General features: G+C 35.9%; 1 protein-coding gene and 2 pseudogenes across 1 annotated transcript in view; 2 read left to right on the top strand and 1 right to left on the bottom strand.

The window, feature by feature from the left end:
* The first annotated feature begins 1462 nt into the window (after positions 1-1462).
* LOC138429335 (olfactory receptor 4P4-like) lies at positions 1463-2534 on the top strand (annotated as a pseudogene).
* Positions 2535-12550: 10016 nt separating this feature from the next.
* Positions 12551-13484, top strand: LOC138429688 (olfactory receptor 4P4-like; annotated as a pseudogene).
* A 136-nt stretch (positions 13485-13620) lies between these two features.
* Positions 13621-20308, bottom strand: part of LOC138429775 (olfactory receptor 4P4-like) — a 30390-nt gene continuing 23702 nt past the window's right edge. The window contains exon 3 of the mRNA XM_069571502.1: positions 13621-13667. The gene's annotated coding sequence lies outside the window, so the exon portion shown is untranslated. The remainder of the gene's footprint in view (positions 13668-20308) is intronic.

Raw genomic sequence — 20308 nt, 5'->3', positions numbered from 1 at the left:
CTACAAATATCCCCTCTTCTCTATTCAGTACGATACATATTTAAATGTCATTTTGTGGCCATTGATGATAACTCTCATACACTATATAGATTTGCAGTTTAACTCTTCCAAACCCCATTTTTTTTGTACACGGGTTTGAACGGTAATTTCTCTGTAAATGAAAAAGAAGGAAAGGAACATTACAGATTTGAAAATAAATTGTGAATATATTGGTTCTGAAGTTTGGAGTAAATTAAATACAATATTTTAAATACCAAAGTCCTGCGTTTTATATAGCTGAAGTAAATTTTAGTGTGATTTAGTGGAATGATTAGTTCTCTGTAGTTTTCCCTGGTCTATCTTTCTTGAACTTCTACCAGTAGGAAGGTATTGGTTTAGTTAAAGATTTAATAGTTATAAATACATTATTATAGCTGGCCTTACATTACTTTATAGTAGTGACTAGAAGGTGAAGGAGGTAAAAATAACAGAAATGAAAGAGAGAAAAGCCAGCCTGAGATACTAAGACATGTGATATAGGAACAGAAAGAATTAAACATTTACAGGATGACTGATTATTAGAAAGAGTTGAACAGTACATCAGTTAGAAAGAAACCAATTTGTGCAAGTGAATAAGACACTAAAAATTTAAGTGCCTAAAATTCAAGTGAAACTTAGTATCCTCCAATGCCTTACTGAATATCTAAAACACGTATTTTTAAAGTTTGAGATGATACCTTTTGAAAAAATTGAGGTAATTATACTTTGCTTGCTATCCCTTTGTGTGACTATAAAATATAATATTTTATCTATAAATTAAGCACATTTGTAAATTAGGCACAAAATAAATATAGCTGATTTTGGCCATGTATATATACCTCATGATTCCAAATTTGTTTATATTTTTTTTCTATTTATCACATTTCCAGCTAGCATGGATGCAAGGAAATTTTTCACATATAACATTACCCACATATTATATCTCATATATTTGTGCCTTTTTATTTTCTCTCAGGGTTTCATTTCTGTTTCTATTTTCTCAATAAATAATAGTGAGGCCAGGAAAGAGATGACTGATATTTTTTTTTCCAAAGTACCATTTCTTAAATTCTACCAGGGCATAATATCCAGTTATGGTTGATAATACATGCTAATAGAATTATTATGTAAATATACTGCATTCCACAGTGTTAGTTTTCAAATCAAGTATCAAAGTTGTTTATGAGGAATTAATATTTTCCTCATAAACAAAAAGAACGTAAGGAAAGCTTTTTAAAATAAAAGTAATTTTTTTTCTTCAAGTTTTGAACACTTTCTGTTATAAAGTGCCCCATGCTGCAGTCCATGGGGTCACAAAGAGTTGGATCAGACACAGACTGAGTGACTGAACTGAACTGATGACAAGGAATACTATGCATCATTATATTTACATATTTATAAAGACTGAAAACTAATTGCAGGTGGCTACAAACCGCTCTGAGTCATGGAAAATAGGAATAACATCACAGAATTTATTCTCTTAGGACTTTCTCAGAAAAAGGAAATTGAAATTCACTGTGTGGGTTGTTTTTTTTTTTTGTTTGTTTGTTTGTTTTGTTTTGTTTTGTTTTACTGTTCTTACTTTGTTACATTGCAGTTCTGATCAGAAACCTACTTTTCATGATTTCTATCCCCTCCAGTCAACTTAGGAAGCAGCCCATGTATTTCTTCCTGAGTCACTTCTCCCTCACAGACCTTTGTTACACCTCCATTGTGACCCCCAAGTTAATTGCTGACTTGCTGGCAGCAAAGAAGACCATTTCCTGCCATGGCTGCATGACACAGCTCTTAACCATGCACTTCTTTGGGGAAGTCGAGGTCTTCATCCTCACGGGGATGGCCTATGATCACTATGTGGACACCTGCAAGCCTCTGTGCTGCACTCTGATCCTGACCAGATAGAAATGTATTGCAATGATCAGTGCTTCCTGCCCTAGGGGCTTCCTGCATTCCTTCAGTCAGTTTCTCCTGGCCATCTTTTTACCCTACTGCAGCCCCAACAAAACAGATCATTACTTCTGTGATGTGTAACCTTTGCTGAAACTGGCCTGCACTGACACCACCACAATCGGTCTCCTTGTCATCGCCAATTCGGGCCTCATTGGCCTGGTGATTTTTGTGGTCTTGTTGCTATCCTATGGTGTGATGTTATACACTGTCAGGTCCTACTCTGCAGAGAATTGCCACAAAGCTCTCTCCACCTGCAGTTCCCACATCACTGTGGTGGTCCTCTTTTTTGCTCCTTTATTCTTCATTTACGTTGGACCAGGAACTACTTTCAGTTCAGTTCAGTTCAGTTCAGTTCAGTAGCTCAGTCGTGTCTGACTCTTTGGGACCTCATGAATTGCAGCATGCCAGGCCAGCAACTACTTTACCAGAAGACAAAGTGTTCCCTCTTTTTTATCCTATCATTGCTCCTGTGTTCAACCATCTAATCTACACACTGAGAAACAGAAATGAAAAATGCCATAAAGAAACTCTGGTGCCATATCACAGTAAGAAATGAAATGAACTAAAACATACCTCTGATTTTCACCACTGAACTTGTTGAATATATGAATTTTATATACTGAAAACTTTAAAATGTATATGTTTTTTGTTTTGTTTTAGCAACATATAGATTCAAATATGAACAAGAGCTTACAACTCCCTGGATTTATCCAGACTCTCTGCCGTACTCTTTTCTAGTTTTCTTGTCTTCTTATTTATAGCTCCTCTTCCCCTCTGATCTTTTGGTTCTGTAATCAGTTTAGATATTTAGCAATAGACTATCAAAGGTATCATGTAATACAAATCAACACTGAGAACACATGTTCCCCATTTTATATGTGACTTTAATCAATAAAGCCAATTCCAGGTAGCAATGATTTAGAAGATAATTCCAACATTTACTTGCATCGTTTAAAGAATATTCTAAATGGCCAAATTTTGGACCTACAACCCTATTTCTTAAAAATATAGATTTCTACTCTCATAATTTTGTAGCCAGTGGCATCTGGAGCTTCTTATGTGTCCAACACTGGTACTCTTTTCTTTTGAAATTCAAGTACTTCGGCCACCTCATGCGAAGTGTTGACTCATTGGAAAAGACTCTGATGCTGGGAGGGATTGAGGGCAGGAGGAGAAGGGGGCTACAGAGGATGAGATAGTTGGATGGCATAACTGACTCGATTGACATGGGTTTGGATGGGTTCTGGGAATTGGTAATGGACAGGGAGTCCTGGCATGCTGTGGTTCATGAGATCACAAAGAGTTGGACACGACTGAGCAACTGAACTGAACTGAACTGAACTGAACTGAAGGAACTGTCTCTCCCAACTCTGTCCGTGTAAACATGAACTGCAACTCTGGCTAAGGCCAGCACCTGATAGTGTATATTTGTTATGGGTATCTCTTCTGGACCCAGAATTGCTTACTAACTATAAGGACTAGGACATATGCTCAACAAACCATCCATCAAGTGATAATAGCCCAGCACGCAGTCTTGTGAAGATATATGCAGGACTGAAAATACTGCTTGGCTATGCAGTATGTGCTCAGTTAGTATGAGCTATTTTATTGTCCAGTCTCCTGTTATGCATCAGAAATGTAACCATTCTGATAATAACTTTCCTTTGGAGTGGTGAGGGTGTGAGAATGGGACTTATATTAATGTCATTTTCCTACTAGGTTTCCCTGGTGGCTCAGACAATAAAGAATACACTTGCAATGTGGGAGACCTGGGTTTGATTTGCTTGAATGAGAATTTGTTTTCAAGTTGTAGAGAGAGCCATGCTAGCTACAAAATGAGTTGTCAGTGTTGAGAATTCTCAAAATGGGTGCGCGATTCAAAAATAAAAATAGCATAGTTCTATGACTGTTTTAAATGCCTAGCAAACAGCCTAAAATAAGTGCTAGAAATTCTTGCAAAAACATCTTAACATATTTGCTTGTTGTTTTAAACCTAGCTCTTGACAGCTATCCTAAAGCTCCTGGATAGGGCATACACAGTATATACATCAGAGAACATAACAGAGCAGGAAAGTGAAAGATCACCTTCTGGTGTGAAATAAGGAGGGGTTTTAATAAGAAAGCCAGCCAACCCTCAAAGTTTCCCTCTGCTTCAGAAGCCCTATCTTCCATCCAACCACACTTTTGTTATTGAAAAATAAAACTTCAAAAATTAACACAAATTTTTTTCTGTTTTATTTCTACTCTTGGAATAAAAGTTGTGAATATGAATTACTAAAATAATTGGAGACTGCAGCAACACAGATGGACCCAGAAATTATCTTACTAAGTAAAGTAAGGCAGAGAAAACCAAATATATGCAATCACTTGTATGTGGAATCTAAGAAAAAAAAATTACACAGATGGACTTTTTACAAAACAGTAACAGACTTGCAGAAGCAGAAAACAAACTTATGGTTATCAAAAGGAAAAGGGGAGAGGAGGGATTAATTAGGAGTTTGGGATTAACAGAATCAGACTACCACCTATAAAATAGATAAAAAACAATGATATATTGTTTAGCACAGGGAACTATACTCAATATCTTGTAATAACCTATAATGAAAAGTAATGAGATGGAAAATATACATGCATATAAACACACATATATATGAGTTGAATCACATGGCTATATACATGAAACCAGCACAATATATTAAATAGACTGCAGTTTAATAAAATAAACAAACATGTCATTTTCAATATCAATCATTAACTAGGGAATTCCTTCACTTTTGCATTTTGATCTCTCTTTTCAGCTTCTCAAGAACATAGCCATATTTCTCTCTCCAGCTGGATCATTAATAGCATGTAAAATATCAAGAAATGATGATGAGATTCTTTGTAATTTAGTGAATGATTTTACCAGTTCTTGCATTCAGGTTATTATCCACCTTTCATTAACTTTGGCTAAAATATTTTGCAAGCCAAAATAGAGAAGTTGATTCACACAAAATAATACCAATGCTAACAATATCTGGCCATAGAAATTCAAATTGTGTCAGGAAAAACGCAATTAATGATAGCCCTTTGTATATTTGACTAGTTTTGCATAAACTTATAAATTCATTTTAGCACCCCTTAATAACTATAAATATGTGGGGAACTCTTGTCTGAACCAATGGTAACATCTTAGTGGTTTCTAAATTAAATATTAATTATAAGTTCAGTAGAATCTTTGACATGTTCATTCAACATTTGTATAAAAACACAAATATGTTCTCTCTTAAAATGCATCATTTGACAAATGATAAGCTTTAAAGAAACTATAGAAATATATCCATTCATAGATACCCACTGACTGTTTAAAAAAATTTAGTGATACATGAAAAGATCTTAGAAACTTTCAGACAGACAATAAAGACAAAGTAAATTTTTTTAGAAGATGAATTCAGTTGTATGATTTCAGCTTTTGAACATATGTAAATACTACATTTTCAGGAACAAAACGGATGAGAAAATATGATTGTCTTATGGAATTACATAAAGTAAAGTTCAAGAAACAACTAAATAATAAATATCGTTATAACATTAAAAAGTCAAAGATTTACAACTGAGTAAAACTTATATAAATTAAAATGAAAAGACCCACAGCTTCCCATTCATTTATTTTAAATATACTATTTGTAATTATACATTTGTTTGTTTGTTTCCTTTTCAGTCTCCTTCTTCAGTCTCCATCCTCACTGAGGGTTTTGTTCACCACAGAGCATTTTCTAGGGCTTCCCTGGTGGCTTTGTTGTAAAGAACCCACCTGCCAATGCAGGAGATGTGAGTTTGATCCCTGGCTCAATAAATTCCCTTGGAGAAGGAAATGCAACCCACTCCAGTATTCTTGCCTGCAAAATTGCATGGACAGAGGAGTCTGGTGGGCTACATTCCATGGGATTGCAAAAGATTTGGACACGACTTAGCAGCTAAACAACAGCAAATGCATTCTCCATAGTAAGGTTTATCCAATCAGACCTTTTAGAAGTAGGAAATAGTAAATATATTATATGAATGAATTTATGAAACCATTGTATGTTTCTGTTATAGTTCTTTTAAAAATAAATTTTATACAAATACATATGGAAAATTCAATCAGAAAAAGCACATCGTTTTAGTAATGAGTTAGCCATGCAAAGATAAATTGGGAAATTATCTGTGCATCTGACAAGAGAACCCATGGGGGCATGTGAGCTTCCACCCCACAAAAACAAACAAACAAACAAACAAAAACCACTCTAAAGCATAGGAGAATTTTCTGGGCATCACCTAGAAACTGTAATGCCCTAAGAAAAAAATTATTCCCCCCTAGGGAAAATTCAATCTTAAGTCCTAGGTCTACTCTCTGAACCTTTAATTCTGGCCGTAGGGTTCTCAGTATTTCCCATGGCAGCTCACTTCAGCTTCCCTCAGCTAGCTGACTCTGCCCTGTCCTGACAAATGGGCATTATATACAACATTCCTTACATTCTCCACGTCCCATGCCTAATTGTAGTGTCTTGGATGTTGATGCAATAGGGAAATGTAATTAAGGACTTTGGCATATTTATTTATTAGGTAGAAATTGAGAAACTGAAGCTATGGGTTTACATCTTTGGCAAAGTATACTGATGGGAAATTTTTAAATCTTCAGAGATATTGAGACCTATTCTATATTAAACATTTTTCAGAATTCTCCTTAAATGCTAATTCAACATCAAAAAGAATATATAATATATATGTACATACATATATAAATACTTATATATTCAAATTTTCTATAGAGGCAAAGGCAGAATATCAGAGACACATTTATTTTTTAGAAATGGAAAAATTTTGTGCTAAAAGTATCTCAAAGTTAGTTCAATTTGCCAAATACATCCCTATCAGTGGAACTCATGAGTTCTCTTATAACATGTTATGCAATTAGAAATGGAATGCTGCATGGAAATGGTAATTTTTAAAATTCTGACTTCATTTTAGGTGTGAGGCCTCATAAGAAATCTGTCTGATGAGTTAAGCAGCTGGTAAGTTAAATCCAGTTCCTAATTATACTGGTGACTTTCCTTAAAATGAATATTTGAATCATTCTGATTTTATCTATGATCTAAGCATTCTAACAAAACTTTGAAAAATTCCAGAATCTTTAAAATGCTACTTTCACTATTTGCAGAAACATTCTGTCTTCAATTATCATGAATTGTGATTTGCACGTGAGCTCTTAAAGTTGTCAGTGCTATATCTCTCAGAAACTATCAAAATATTACTAGATTTATTTATCTTTTTAATATTTCATAAATTTGATTAACAGTTATCCATTTGGATTCCATGATGGAAAAAAGTTGAATATGAAAAAGAATGGAGTGGCCCAGAAGATAAGTGGACAGTATTGCCATGAAGAAACCGGATATTAATGGCATTGAGACATGTATACTATCATGTAAGAATCGAATCACCAGTCTATGTCCAATGCAGGATACAGCATGCTTGGGGCTGGTGCACGGGGATGACCCAGAGGGATGTTGTGGGGAGGGAGGAGGGAGGGGGTTTTATGTTTGGGAACGCATGTAAGAATTAAAGATTTTAAAATTAAAAAAAATAAAAATAAAAAATAAAAAAATGAGTTTTTATAAAAAATAAAATACTAAGAAATAAAAAAAACAATACAGTATTGTAAAGTAAAATAAAGTAAAAATAAAAATTTTAAGAAATAAAAGCATTAAAAAAAAACAAACCAAATCAAAACACCAGTATGCTTCTAAAATTATGCAGAAGCAAAAATGAATGATGAATTTTTCTAACAGCCTACTTGAATGGATAGTATTTAAGTGGTAGACTTCTTTTTCCTATGTTTAGATAATGAGATTTTTGACGGCTGAGTAATACTCCATTGTGTATATGTACCACAGCTTCCTTATCCATTCATCTGCTGATGGACATCTAGGTTGTTTCCATGTCCTGGCTATTATAAACAGTGCTGCGATGAACATTGGGGTACATGTGTCTCTTTCAATTCTGGTTTCCTCGGTGTGTATGCCCAGAAGTGGGATTGCTGGGTCATAAGGGAGTTCTATTTGCAATTTTTTAAGGAATCTCCACACTGTTCTCCATAGTGGCTGTACTAGTTTGCATTCCCACCAACAGTGTAGGAGGGTTCCCTTTTCTCCACACCCTCTCCAGCATTTATTGCTTGCAGATTTTTGGATCGCAGCCATTCTGACTTGTGTGAAGTGGTACCTCATTGTGGTTTTGATTTGCATTTCTCTAATAATGAGTGATGTTGAGCATCTTTTCATGTGTTTGTTAGCCATCCGTATGTCTTCTTTGGAGAAATGTCTATTTAGTTCTTTGGCCCATTTTTTGATTGGGTCGTTTATTTTTCTGGAGTTGAGCTGCATAAGTTGCTTGTATATTTTTGAGATTAGTTGTTTGTCAGTTGCTTCATTTGCTATTATTTTCTCCCATTCCGAAGGCTGTCTTTTCACCTTGCTTATATTTTCCTTTGTTGTGCAGAAGCTTTTAATTTTAATTAGATCCCATTTGTTTATTTTTGCTTTTATTTCCAGAATTCTGGGAGGTGGATCATAGAGGATCCTGCTGTGATTTATTTCTGAGAGTGTTTTGCCTATATTCTCCTCTAGGAGTTTTATAGTTTCTGATCTTACATTTAGATCTTTAATCCATTTTGAGTTTATTTTTGTGTACGGTGTTAGAAAGTGATCTAGTTTCATTCTTTTACAAGTGGTTGACCAGTTTTCCCAGCACCACTTGTTAAAGAGATTGTCTTTACTCCATTGTATATTCTTGCCTCCTTTGTCAAAGATAAGGTGTCCATATGTGTGTGGATTTATCTCTGGGCTTTCTATTTTGTTCCATTGATCTATATGTCTGTCTTTGTGCCAGTACCATACTGTCTTGATGACTGTGGCTTTGTAGTAGAGCCTGAAGTCAGGCAAGTTGATTCCTCCCGTTCCATTCTTCTTTCTCAAGATTGCTTTGGCTATTCGAGGCTTTTTGTATTTCCATACAAATCTTGAAATTATTTGTTCTAGTTCTGTGAAAAATGTGGCTGGTAGCTTGACAGGGATTGCATTGAATTTGTAAATTGCTTTGGGTAGTATACTCATTTTCACTATATTGATTCTTCCGATCCATGAACATGGTATATTTCTCCATCTATTAGTGTCCTCTTTGATTTCTTTCATCAGTGTTTTATAGTTTTCTATATATAGGTCTTTAGTTTCTTTAGGTAGATATATTCCTAAGTATTTTATTCTTTTCGTTGCAATGGTAAATGGAATTGTTTTCTTAATTTCTTTTTCTACTTTCTCATTATTCGTGTATAGGAATGCAAGGGATTTCTGTGTGTTGATTTTATATCCTGCAACTTTACTATATTCATTGATGATCTCTAGTAATTTTCTGGTGGAGTCTTTAGGGGAATGGGAATTCTAACATGTATACTATCATGTAAGAAGTGAATCGCCAGTCCATGTCTGACGTAGGGTGCAGCATGCTTGGGGCTGATACATGGGGATGACCCAGAGAGATGTTGTGGGGAGGGAGGTGGGAGGGGGGGTCATGTTTGGGAACGCATGTAAGAATTAAAGATTTTAAAATTAAAAAAAAAAAAAAAAAGATAATGAGATTTTTGAAATGAAGAAAAACATGAGGGAAATACAAACATCTGTCTAATTTAGGTAGAATTAATTAGTTTGCAAAGAAATAAAACAAAAGTATTAAATGACTGAAATACGCAGAACATTTAGAAATGTGGGGAAGTCAGTGCAATCCAGACCAGAGGGAAAGATTTGGCTTAATGATAGAATGTTTCTCTGTAAACTACAGCCTTCAGGTAAGAAATAGCAGATTGTTTATGGCAGGGAATCTATGCTATGTCTTATCTATCTATCTTTATTCCATGTTACAATATTACACATTTTAAATAAGCTCAAATGTATAGTAAGAATAATACAATATATCCATTGATATGACAAACATAATGTCAACGACAATGAATGTTTACTAAATTTTTTTTCTTAATATATACCAGTGTCTGTCCTAAGGGCTTCCCTGCTGGCTCAGCTGGTAAAGAATCCACCAGCAATGCGGGAGACCTGGGTTCAATCCCTGGGTTGGGAAAATACCCTGGAGAAGGGAATAGCTATCCACTCCAGTATTCTGGCCTGGAAAATTCCATGGACTGTGTAGTGTGGGACATGACTGAGTGACTTTCACTTTCACTTTCAGTCCTAGTGAAAGTCGCTCAGTCATGTCCAACTCTTTGCGTCCTAAGCTATTACATAAGACCTCAGAGTTAATTACAGTATTGCTCATTTTATAGATGAAGAAGTTGAGGTAACATATTTTGTCTATGATTATGCTCCAAGAGAATTTTGGAGCTGGTGTCTCAGTCTATGTAGGTCCAGAACTTATAACCTTAATTGCTAGAATCTACTACTATTTGAATAGTTAAAGGACTGCCTAAATTTATAACACTATGGGGGTTTCAAGAGGAAGGAGGTGAAACTAGCATGTTGAGCATCAAGTTCTGTATATGTAAGCTTATTTACATTCCACAATAGTCCTGTAAATTAAGCAATGCATGGTTATTTTAAGGAAGAAGGACAAAGTGTTAAAGAAGGTGAAGACTCCTGAATTTGAGTATCAGAGCTGTGTGCTGAACTCAGGTCTACCTCCAAAGTTTCTGATATTAATATTAATAATATTTCTTATATTGTTCAGGGAAGGATAGTACAATATGCAATGCCTGTGCTGGTGTACTTACATTTTCTCTGGGGCCTTGATCTTGTATTTAGTAATTATGTGTTACTAGCTCAGTTGTGTCTGACTTTTTGTGACTCCATGGACTATATATAGCCCACCATGCTGCTCTGTCCATGGACTTCTCTAGGCAAACTTATTTACTGAAGTGTATAGCCATTCCCTTCTCCAGGAGATCTTCCCAACACAGGAACTGAACCCTGATCTCCTTCATTGCAAGCAGATTTTTACCATTGGAGCCACCAGGTAAGTCCTTAGTAATTGTAGAGGATGGCCAACAATTATTCAATGTATAGTACTTTCCAGATATGCTTTAAGAAATTTCATATTTAGTAATTTTTTAATTTAAAAATAGCATATAAAGAGATATTTACCTCAGTTTTTCAGCAAACAGGCACAGGAACTGTAAGGAAATAACCATTTGCTGATACTGCATTTTTTTTTAATAGTCTCAATATATCAAGCAGAGAAGGGAAGGCAGGAGAGAGGTGGACAGATATCTTCCCCAAATTAATGGAGACTCAGAAGTCACACAGTATTGGAATCTGGAGAGATCTTCAGACACTATCTTTTCTCTTATTTTATGAGTGGGAGCCTGGGATCCTAGGGAATGAAGAAGGAAACAACAGAATGAGAGGAAAAAACTAGATATTTTGTCTATTCATATAGTGTATTTACCAGATGGTTAGCTGAATGAAGGTAAAAGTGTTTCTATTTTAGAAAATTCAAAACATTCTTTTATATAGTCTTGCAGATTGTGTGGGTGAATTCTCTAAGAAATTAAGGGAAGAAGTGCTACATTGTGTTTACTGTATTGTGTTTGGGAGAAACTATTTTGGAATTAAAGAAGCCCATTTTTTCTATATTTCCAACCTATGAAACTATAAGATGTAACTCAAATAGCTTCTGAAAGTAAATTTATCTTGAAAGAGGAAACAATCTTGCAAGAGAAATGTAGGCAAATAGAAAAAGCAGATTTGTAGATACATTAACCTATACATGTTACAAATAAAGTTTAAGAAATAGAAAAGTTTCATGGAGTATTTCACATGATGGAAATATTTCCTTTTATAAATCAACTCATGTACACCTGTGGCTAATTCATGTCAATGTATGGCAAAACCAATACAGTATTGTAAAGCAAAATAAAATAAAAATTAAAATTAAAAAAAAACACGGATTATGAGTCCACTCATAAAAATGACTTGTTCTTCAGTTTTATCATGAATTACTTGACTAATGGATGATTCCTTATTTCTTTTATTATTCCTTTAAAACTATAGCACATCGTTTGCTTTCCACTTTTGCTTTTTTTAATTTAATTTATATTTATTTAGCATTGACTATGTGCCAAGCACTGTAAAACCCACCCATACATCCTACACCAATTTTGTGATTTCATTTGAAACCATTTAATCAAGAAAATTCTGTAGTTACTTCTATTTTACATCCTACATGGGCATATTATATGTCACCCTACTTAACACTATTAAGATTATCTCTTCTTTCATTCTTGACAAATATTTCTTGTTTCCTCACAAAATAATTTAAATTATATAAAACTGGAACTTTCTCTAATTTGCCACTGTATTCTTAGCTCTTAGAAGAATATTAATACTAGATATTCAAAAGAGTTCTATTAAATGAAAGTGATTTGAGTGGGTCTCAAAATAGCATGTCTTTAAAAGTCATTGGTACCATTTTAAGTAGATATTAGGTTTCCATTTTCTCATCATTGATTCATTTCATTACCTTTGTCATTTCAGATAATTTTCTTGAACATCATCAAATCATGGAAGATAGAAATAATGTTACTGAATTTATTCTCTTGGGACTTTCTATGGACAAGAAAGTCCAGATCCTCTGCTTTTATATTTCTTACTCTGTTACCTGGCTATTTGGTTGAGGAATTTGATCATGATTTCTATTACATGCAGTCAGCTAATCACCCAGCCCATGTACTTCTTCCTTAACTACCTTGCACTCTCAGATCTCTTCTACACCTCCACTGTGACACCCAAACTCACGACTGACTTACTGATGGGGAAAAAGTTCATTTCTTATAAAAACTGCATGACACAGCTTTTCAACACACACTTCTTTGCAGGGATTGAGGTCTTCATCCTCACAGCGATGGCCTATGACCGCTATGTGGCCATCTGCAAACCTCTCCACTATGCCATCATCATGAACAGACAAAAACATAACTCAATTCTCATAACATCATGTACAGGGGGACTTCTTCATTCTCTTGGTCTCTTTCTTCTTGCGATTGTTTTACCTTTCTGTGGCCCCAATGAAATAGATCACTATTTTTGTGATGCATATCCTTTGTTGAAACTAGCCTGCACTGATACACACAAAATTGGCTTTTTTGTCATTGCCAATTCTGGCTTGATGAGACTGGTGATCTTTGTGGTTTTGATGGCCTCCTACATTTTGATTTTGTATAACATGCACACATATTCTGCAGAAAGCTGTCATAAAGCACTTTCCACCTGTAGTTCCCACATCCGAGTCATGATACTCTTTTCCCACCTTCCATCTTTGTTTACATTAGACCTGTCACAACACTACTAGAAGATAAGGTGTTTACACTCTTCTACACAATTATTGTCCACATGTTAAACCTGCTTATCTACACACTTAAAAACAGGGAGATGAAAAATTCCATAAGAAGAGTTTGGTGCAATAAAATATTCTGGGAAGGGAGGTTAATGACTTGAAGGTCATTCGTTTTTGATGCCAGTAACTGTCTTCTCATCACTCCCTTTGTTGCTGATTCTCTCCTGTTAATGGGAAAATCAGTCAAAATGTGTAAAAGCCAAGCCTTCAACAACAGCTTACCTTCAGTGTTCCTTCTTTATTTTTTACTCAATGTGTTTTCCTTGATTTCACTTATAATCCCCCTGTTAAAAGAAAAAAAAGAAAAAAGAAAACTTTTTACAGAGTAAAAACACATTGAAAAATCTGGAGAAAGAGTGATACTGCCATTATTAAAGGCTAAACCTGGGGGAGACCTAGCCCTCAAAATACTTGGCCTCAAGGTATAAAAGGTAAAAATATGTTAAAAGGTCAAAGACAGTCAAAGAATCCGCCTGCTAATGCATGAGACACAGGTTCAATCCATGGGCCAGGAAGATCCCCTGGGGAAGGAAATGTCTAACCACTCCAGTGTTTTCTGCCTGGGAAATCCCGTGGAGAGAGGAACCTGGTAGGCTACAGCCCATGGGGATGCAAAACAGCTGGATATGACTCAGTGACTAAACAACAACAAAAATACAGTTGTAGGAAAATAGGAACAGTCACATACTGAAAACTCCTTTCAGAACTATATACCTAGCCTTGTGCCCTACAACTCTAGAATTTTTAAAATCAAGTATCTACAGATTTTTTTGGTGCATATTTGTAAACCGCTATTATTTTACTTAAATGATGAGAATATTTAGATCAAAGTAGAACATAGTGTAAAGTGCAGTCTTATAGTCTACATGGCATGTCCCTCTGAAAAGTAAGTCATTGTGTGATCTGCTTGCGAAGTGACATTGTAAGTATTGGGGAAAATATGTGTGTGTGTGTGTGTGTGTGTGTGTGTGTGTGTGTGTGTGTGTATGAACTCCTGCTATTTTAACTGGGTTTGACATTAAGTATATATGATCACAGAATAAAAAAAAAAAAAAACCAAAAGTGATTTTGCTACAAAAAAGAAAATATAAATCCCTTCAGTTCAGTTCAGTCGCTCAGTCATGTCCAACTCTTTGCAACCCCATGAACTGCAGCACACCAGGCCTCCCTGTCCATCACCAACTCCCAGAGTTCACTCAGACTCACGTCCATTGAGACAGTGATGACATCCAGCCATCTCATCCTCTGTCGTCCCCTTCTCCGCCTGCCCCCAATCCCTCCCAGCATCAGAGTATTTTCCAATGAGTCAACTCTTCGCATGAGGTGGCCAAAGTACTGGACTTTCAGCTTTAGCATCATTCCTTCCAAAGAAATCCCAGGGCTGATCTCCTTCAGAATGGACTGGTTAGATCTCCTTGCAGTCCAGGAAACTCTCAAGAGACTTCTCCAACGCCACAGTTCAAAAGCATCAATTCTTCAGTGCTCAGCCTTCTTCACAGTCCAACTCTCACATCCATACATGACTACTGGAAAAACCATAGCTTTGAGGAGACGGATCTTAGTCGACAAAGCTAATGTCTCTGCTTTTGAATATGCTATCTAGGTTGGTCATAACTTTCCTTCTGAGGAGTAAGCGTCTTTTAATTTCATGGCTGCAGTCACCATCTGCAGTGATTTTGGAGCCCCCCAAAAATAAAGTCTGACACTGTTTCCCCATCTTTTTCCCATGAAGTGATGGGACCAGATGCCATGATCTTCATTTTCTGAATGTTGAGCTTTAAACCAAAATTTTCCCTCTCCATTTGCACTTTCACTTTCATCAAGAGGCTTTTTAGTTCCTCTTCACTTTCTGCCATAAGGATGGTGTCATCTGTATATTTGAGGTTATTGATATTTCTCGTGGCAATCTTGATTCCTTTTCCTGTTTGGAACCAGTCTGTTGTTCCATGTCCAGTTCTAACTGTCATTTCCTGACTTGCATATAGGTTCTCCAGAGGCAGGTCAGGTGGTCTGGTATTCCCATCTCTTTCAGAAATTTCCACAGTTTATTGTGATCCACACAGGCAAAAGCTTTGGAATAGTCAATAAAGCAGAAATAGATGTTTCTCTGGAGCGTTCTTGCTTTTTCCATGATCCAGCGGATGTTGGCAATTTGATCTCTGGTTCCTCTGCCTTTTCTAAAACCAGCTTGAACATCAAGGGGTTCATGGTTCACGTATTGCTGAGGCCTGGCTTGAAGAGTTTTGAGCATTACTTTACTAGCATGTGAGAGGAGTGCAATTGTTTGGTAGTTTGAGCATTCTTTGGCATTGCCTTTCTTTTTTTTTTTTTTTTTTCAGCTATTCAATTTTATTTTATTTTATTTATTTATTTATTTATTTATTTTTAAATTTTAGTTTTTTATTTTTTAAATTTTAAAATCTTTAATTCTTACATGCATTCCCAAACATGAACCCCCCTCCCACCTCCCTCCCCATAACAACTTTCTGGGTCATCCCCATGCACCAGCCCCAAGCATGCTGCATCCTGCGTCAGACATAGACTGGCGATTCAATTCACATGATAGTATACATGTTAGAATGTCATTCTGCCTTTCTTTGCGATTAGAATGAAAACTGACATTTTCCAGTCCTGTAGCCACTGCTGAGGATTCCAAATTTGCTGGTATATTGAGTGTAGCACTTTCACAGCATCATCTTTCAGGATTTGAAATAGCTCCACTAGAATTCCATCACCTCCACTAGCTTAGTCCGTAGTGATGCTTTCTAAGACCCACTTGACTTCACATTCCATGATGGCTGGCTCTAGGTCAGTGATCATACCATCATGATTGTCTTGGTCATGAATATCTTTTTTGTACAGGTCTTCTGTGTATTTCCACCACCTCTTCTTAATATCTTCTGCTTCTTTTAGGTCCATACCATTTCTGTCCTTTATTGAGACCATCTTTGCATGAAATATTCTCTTGGTATCTCTAATTTTCTTGAAGAGATCTCTAGTCTTTCCCATTCTGTTTCTTTCCTCTTATTTCTTTGCATTGATCACTGAAGAAGGCTTTCTTATCTCTTCCTGTTATTCTTTGGAACTCTGCATTCAGGTGCTTCCTTTTCTCCTTTGTTTTCCACTTCTCTTCTTTTCACAGCTATTTGTAAGCCCTCCCCAGACAGCCATTTTGTTCTTTCACATTTATTTTCCTTGCAGATTGTCTTGATCCCTGTCTCCTGTACAGTGTCATGAACCTCCATCCATAGTTCATCAGGCACGCTATCTATCAGATCTAGTCCCTTAAATGTATTTCTCACTCCCACTGTATAATCAATCACAAGGGATTTGATTTAGGTCATACTTTTATGGTCAAGTGGTTTTCCCTACTTTCTTCAATTTAAGTCTGAATTTGGCAATAAGGAGTTCATTATCTGAGCCACAGTCAGCTCCTGGTCTTGTTTTTGTTGACTGTATAGAGCTTCTCCATCTTTGGCTGCAAATAATATAATCAATCTGATTTTGGTGTTGACCATATGGTGATGTCCATGTGTAGAGTCTTCTCTTGTGTTGTTGGAAGAGGGTGTTTGCTATGACCAGTGCATTCCCCTGGCAAAACTCTATTAGCCTTTGTCTTGCTTCATTCCGTATTCCAAGGCCAAATTTGCCTGTTACTCCAGGTGTTTCTTGACTTCCTACTTTTGCATTCCACTTCCCTATAAAGAAAACGACATCTTTTTGGGTGTTAGTTCTAAAAGGTCTTGTAGGCGTTCATAGAACCGTTCAACTTCAGCTTCTTCAGTGTTACTGGTTGGAGCATAGACTTGGATTACTGTGATATTGTATTGTTTGCCTTGGAAACTAACCGAGATCATTCTGTCATTTTTGAGATTGTATCCAAGAACTGCATTTTGGACTCTTTTGTTGACCATGATGGTTACTCCATTTCTTCTAAGGGATTCCTGCCCCCAGTAGTAGATATAATGGTCATCTGAGTTAATTTCACCCATTCCAGTCCATTTTAATTCACTGATTCCTAGAATGTTGATGTTCACTCTTGCCATCTCCTGTTTGACCACTTCCAATTTACCTTTATTCATAGACTTGACCTTCCAGGTTCCTATGAAATATTGCTCTTTACAGCATCAGACTTTGTTTCTATCACCAGTCACATCCACAGCTGGGTATTGTTTTTGCTTTGGCTTCATCCCTTCATTCTTTCTGGAGTTATTTCTCCACTGATCTCCATTAGCATATTGGGCACCTACTGATCTGGGGAGTTCCTCTTTCAGTATCCTATCATTTTGCCTTTTCATACTGTTCATTGGGTTCTCAAGGCAAGAATACTGAAGTGGTTTGCCATTCCCTTCTCCAGTGGACCACATTCTGTCAGACCTCTCCACCATGACCCACCCATCTTGGGTGGCCCCATGGGCATGGTTTACTTTCATTGAGTTGTACAAGGCTGTGGTCCTAGTGTGATTAGATTGACTAGTTTTCTGTGATTATGGCTTCAGCATGTCTGCCTTCTGATGCCCTCTTGCAACACCTACTGTCTTACTTTGTCTTACCTTGAACATGGGGTATCTCTTCAAGGCTTCTCCAGGAAATTGCAGCTGCTACTCCTCACCTTGGATGAGGGTATCTCCTCACGACCGCCCCTCCTGACCTTGAACATGGAATAGCTCCTCTAGGCCCTTCTGCGCCTGTGCAGGCACTGCTCTTTAGACGTGGGGTAGCTCCTCTCAGCCGCCGCTGCTGGCCTTGGGTGGTGGCGTAGCTCTTCCCAGCTGACACACCTGATCTCGAATGTGAGGTAGCTCCTCTCACTCATTCCTGTTCCTTTGCAGCCTGTTACACTCCGCCACAGCCCTGGAACTCGGACATGGGGTAACTCCTCTTGGCTGCCACCCCTCAGGCATGGGGTCCTCCCAGCTTCTGCTCCTGACTTCAGATTTGGGGTAGCTTCTCTCGGCTGTGCTATGTGTGCCAGTTGAACATACTAATATATCATTAGCATTTCTATAATCAGAAAAATATGTAAAAGTACTTCCTTAAATAGCTTTAGTTGAGGTTGTAGATGCTTTCATTTACAATTAATTTTCCATTATGCTTCTATAGTTTATAAGCATATTTTTAGTCCAAGAATTTGACATCATTTTGGTACTTGATTATAAGATTCTTGGGGGAAAGGATATTCTAACAGGAAAAAAAAAAAAAGTAGAAACATCCCATTGATTCCTAGGCAGGATAGTTGAAAGTTTGTCTCTCTCATGTTAACTAGATGCTATACTAACAAAATGGAAAAATAATTAGAAAACTTAACTGGTTCCCCCTTTTTTTTCCCCCTCTTAAATGTTTTTCCTTGATAGCCTCCAACTTAATATCAAGGACTTCATACTCATGTTATTTAAATTATAACTTACATTTCCAAAATTCCCATGTCATTTCCAGTTTCCTTTGTTAATATTTGAGTTACTGATTTTATATATACAAGATCTTCATTTTCATATTTAAGCGATTTAAAGCAAATATTTCCTATCATAAACTACGAGGACTAACATTGCTGCTAACACAAATTCATTATATATAACAACATTTTTTTTCATTTTTAATATGAGTGTTTCTAGTATAAATATAAATATTTCATGGCAGTGTAGGTAGAATTAGCAGTTATATACTATGAAATGGGTACTGATTATTTTCTCTTTCACTTTGTTTCTCTTCATATACTTATGTATACATTGAGTATCCCATACACCATGACAAAAAAAATTAAAAAGTGTACTGAAAGATTAACAGCTAAAAATGAAGCTATTACAATTTATATCAAATTGATTGTTATTACAGGTCCTTCACAGACATAAAATATAAGTAATGATAATGATACTTAATATTTCCTGGAAGCAGGTTTAAATATTTCACATTTATTGAACCATTAATCCTAATAAATGATCATTTTATTATCTCTCTTTTGCAAAAAAAAAAAAAAAGAAGCCAAACAGTTAACAACTTGCATAAATACTGATAAATATTAGAAACTGTTTTTAGGTTCATTTTAAATTTTTTTTTTCACTATCCTGATGTTGCTAATTTGGTTATCAGGTAAAAATTTTGATTCTAGAGACATTTTTGCTGTTGTTGTTGTTATTTCTTTCCTAACCAAGTTGTCTCACGTGACAAAAAGTCATGAATAAGCTGAATTTTTCCCGACAACTTCAAAGTTTTCTCTTAACACCTGTATCAATTCTTGGCTAAACTAATTCTATTTGCTCTCTGTGTAACTATTCATCCTGTTCTAATTCTTCCTTATTGAATTTGCTCTACCTTTACATTTCAGATCCTCTGCTGATATTAAGTTGTTCTATACTATAGCCTTCTGATATTTCAATTAGTCAGTCTATATGTATTGTGCAGAGTAGCAAAGGAGGCAGAAGAATGATGAATCTCTATACTAGTACATTCCCTTAACTTATTTTAACTGTAACCCTTTTCCTCTTTAATATATTTCTCTTCTGTCTGAAGCATAACGTCTTTTTTTTTTTAACTTTTCTCTTATATAGTCCCTATGTGACACAAATGCTTCATGAATTTCTCAAACTCATACCAAAAAAAAAGTCTGCTTAACTTTGGCATCTTCTGAGGCATATGACAAGGGGAATGAACATATGGAATCAGCATGTTTATAGATAAAACTTAATTTAAATTATATATGGAAAAATCTATTTTTTGTATTTGAAAGTTATTATCATTTACTATAGCTTGATAGAAATTTGCCAGATGATTATCTCATTAGATAAAATCATTTATCTCTGAGTAAATGGTGGCAATGTTCTGAATGCAGCCAGAATCTTAACTGCATTGGTAAGATGAATGAATTTTATCATATAATCAGCTCACATGAATCCTGGTTCTAGGACTTTCCTGCTCTCCTTATATAAAT

This window comes from Ovis canadensis, chromosome 24, assembly GCF_042477335.2.
Source record: "Ovis canadensis isolate MfBH-ARS-UI-01 breed Bighorn chromosome 24, ARS-UI_OviCan_v2, whole genome shotgun sequence".
Classification (NCBI taxonomy): Eukaryota; Metazoa; Chordata; class Mammalia; order Artiodactyla; family Bovidae; genus Ovis; species Ovis canadensis.
This window is presented reverse-complemented; position numbering and strand designations above follow the sequence as displayed.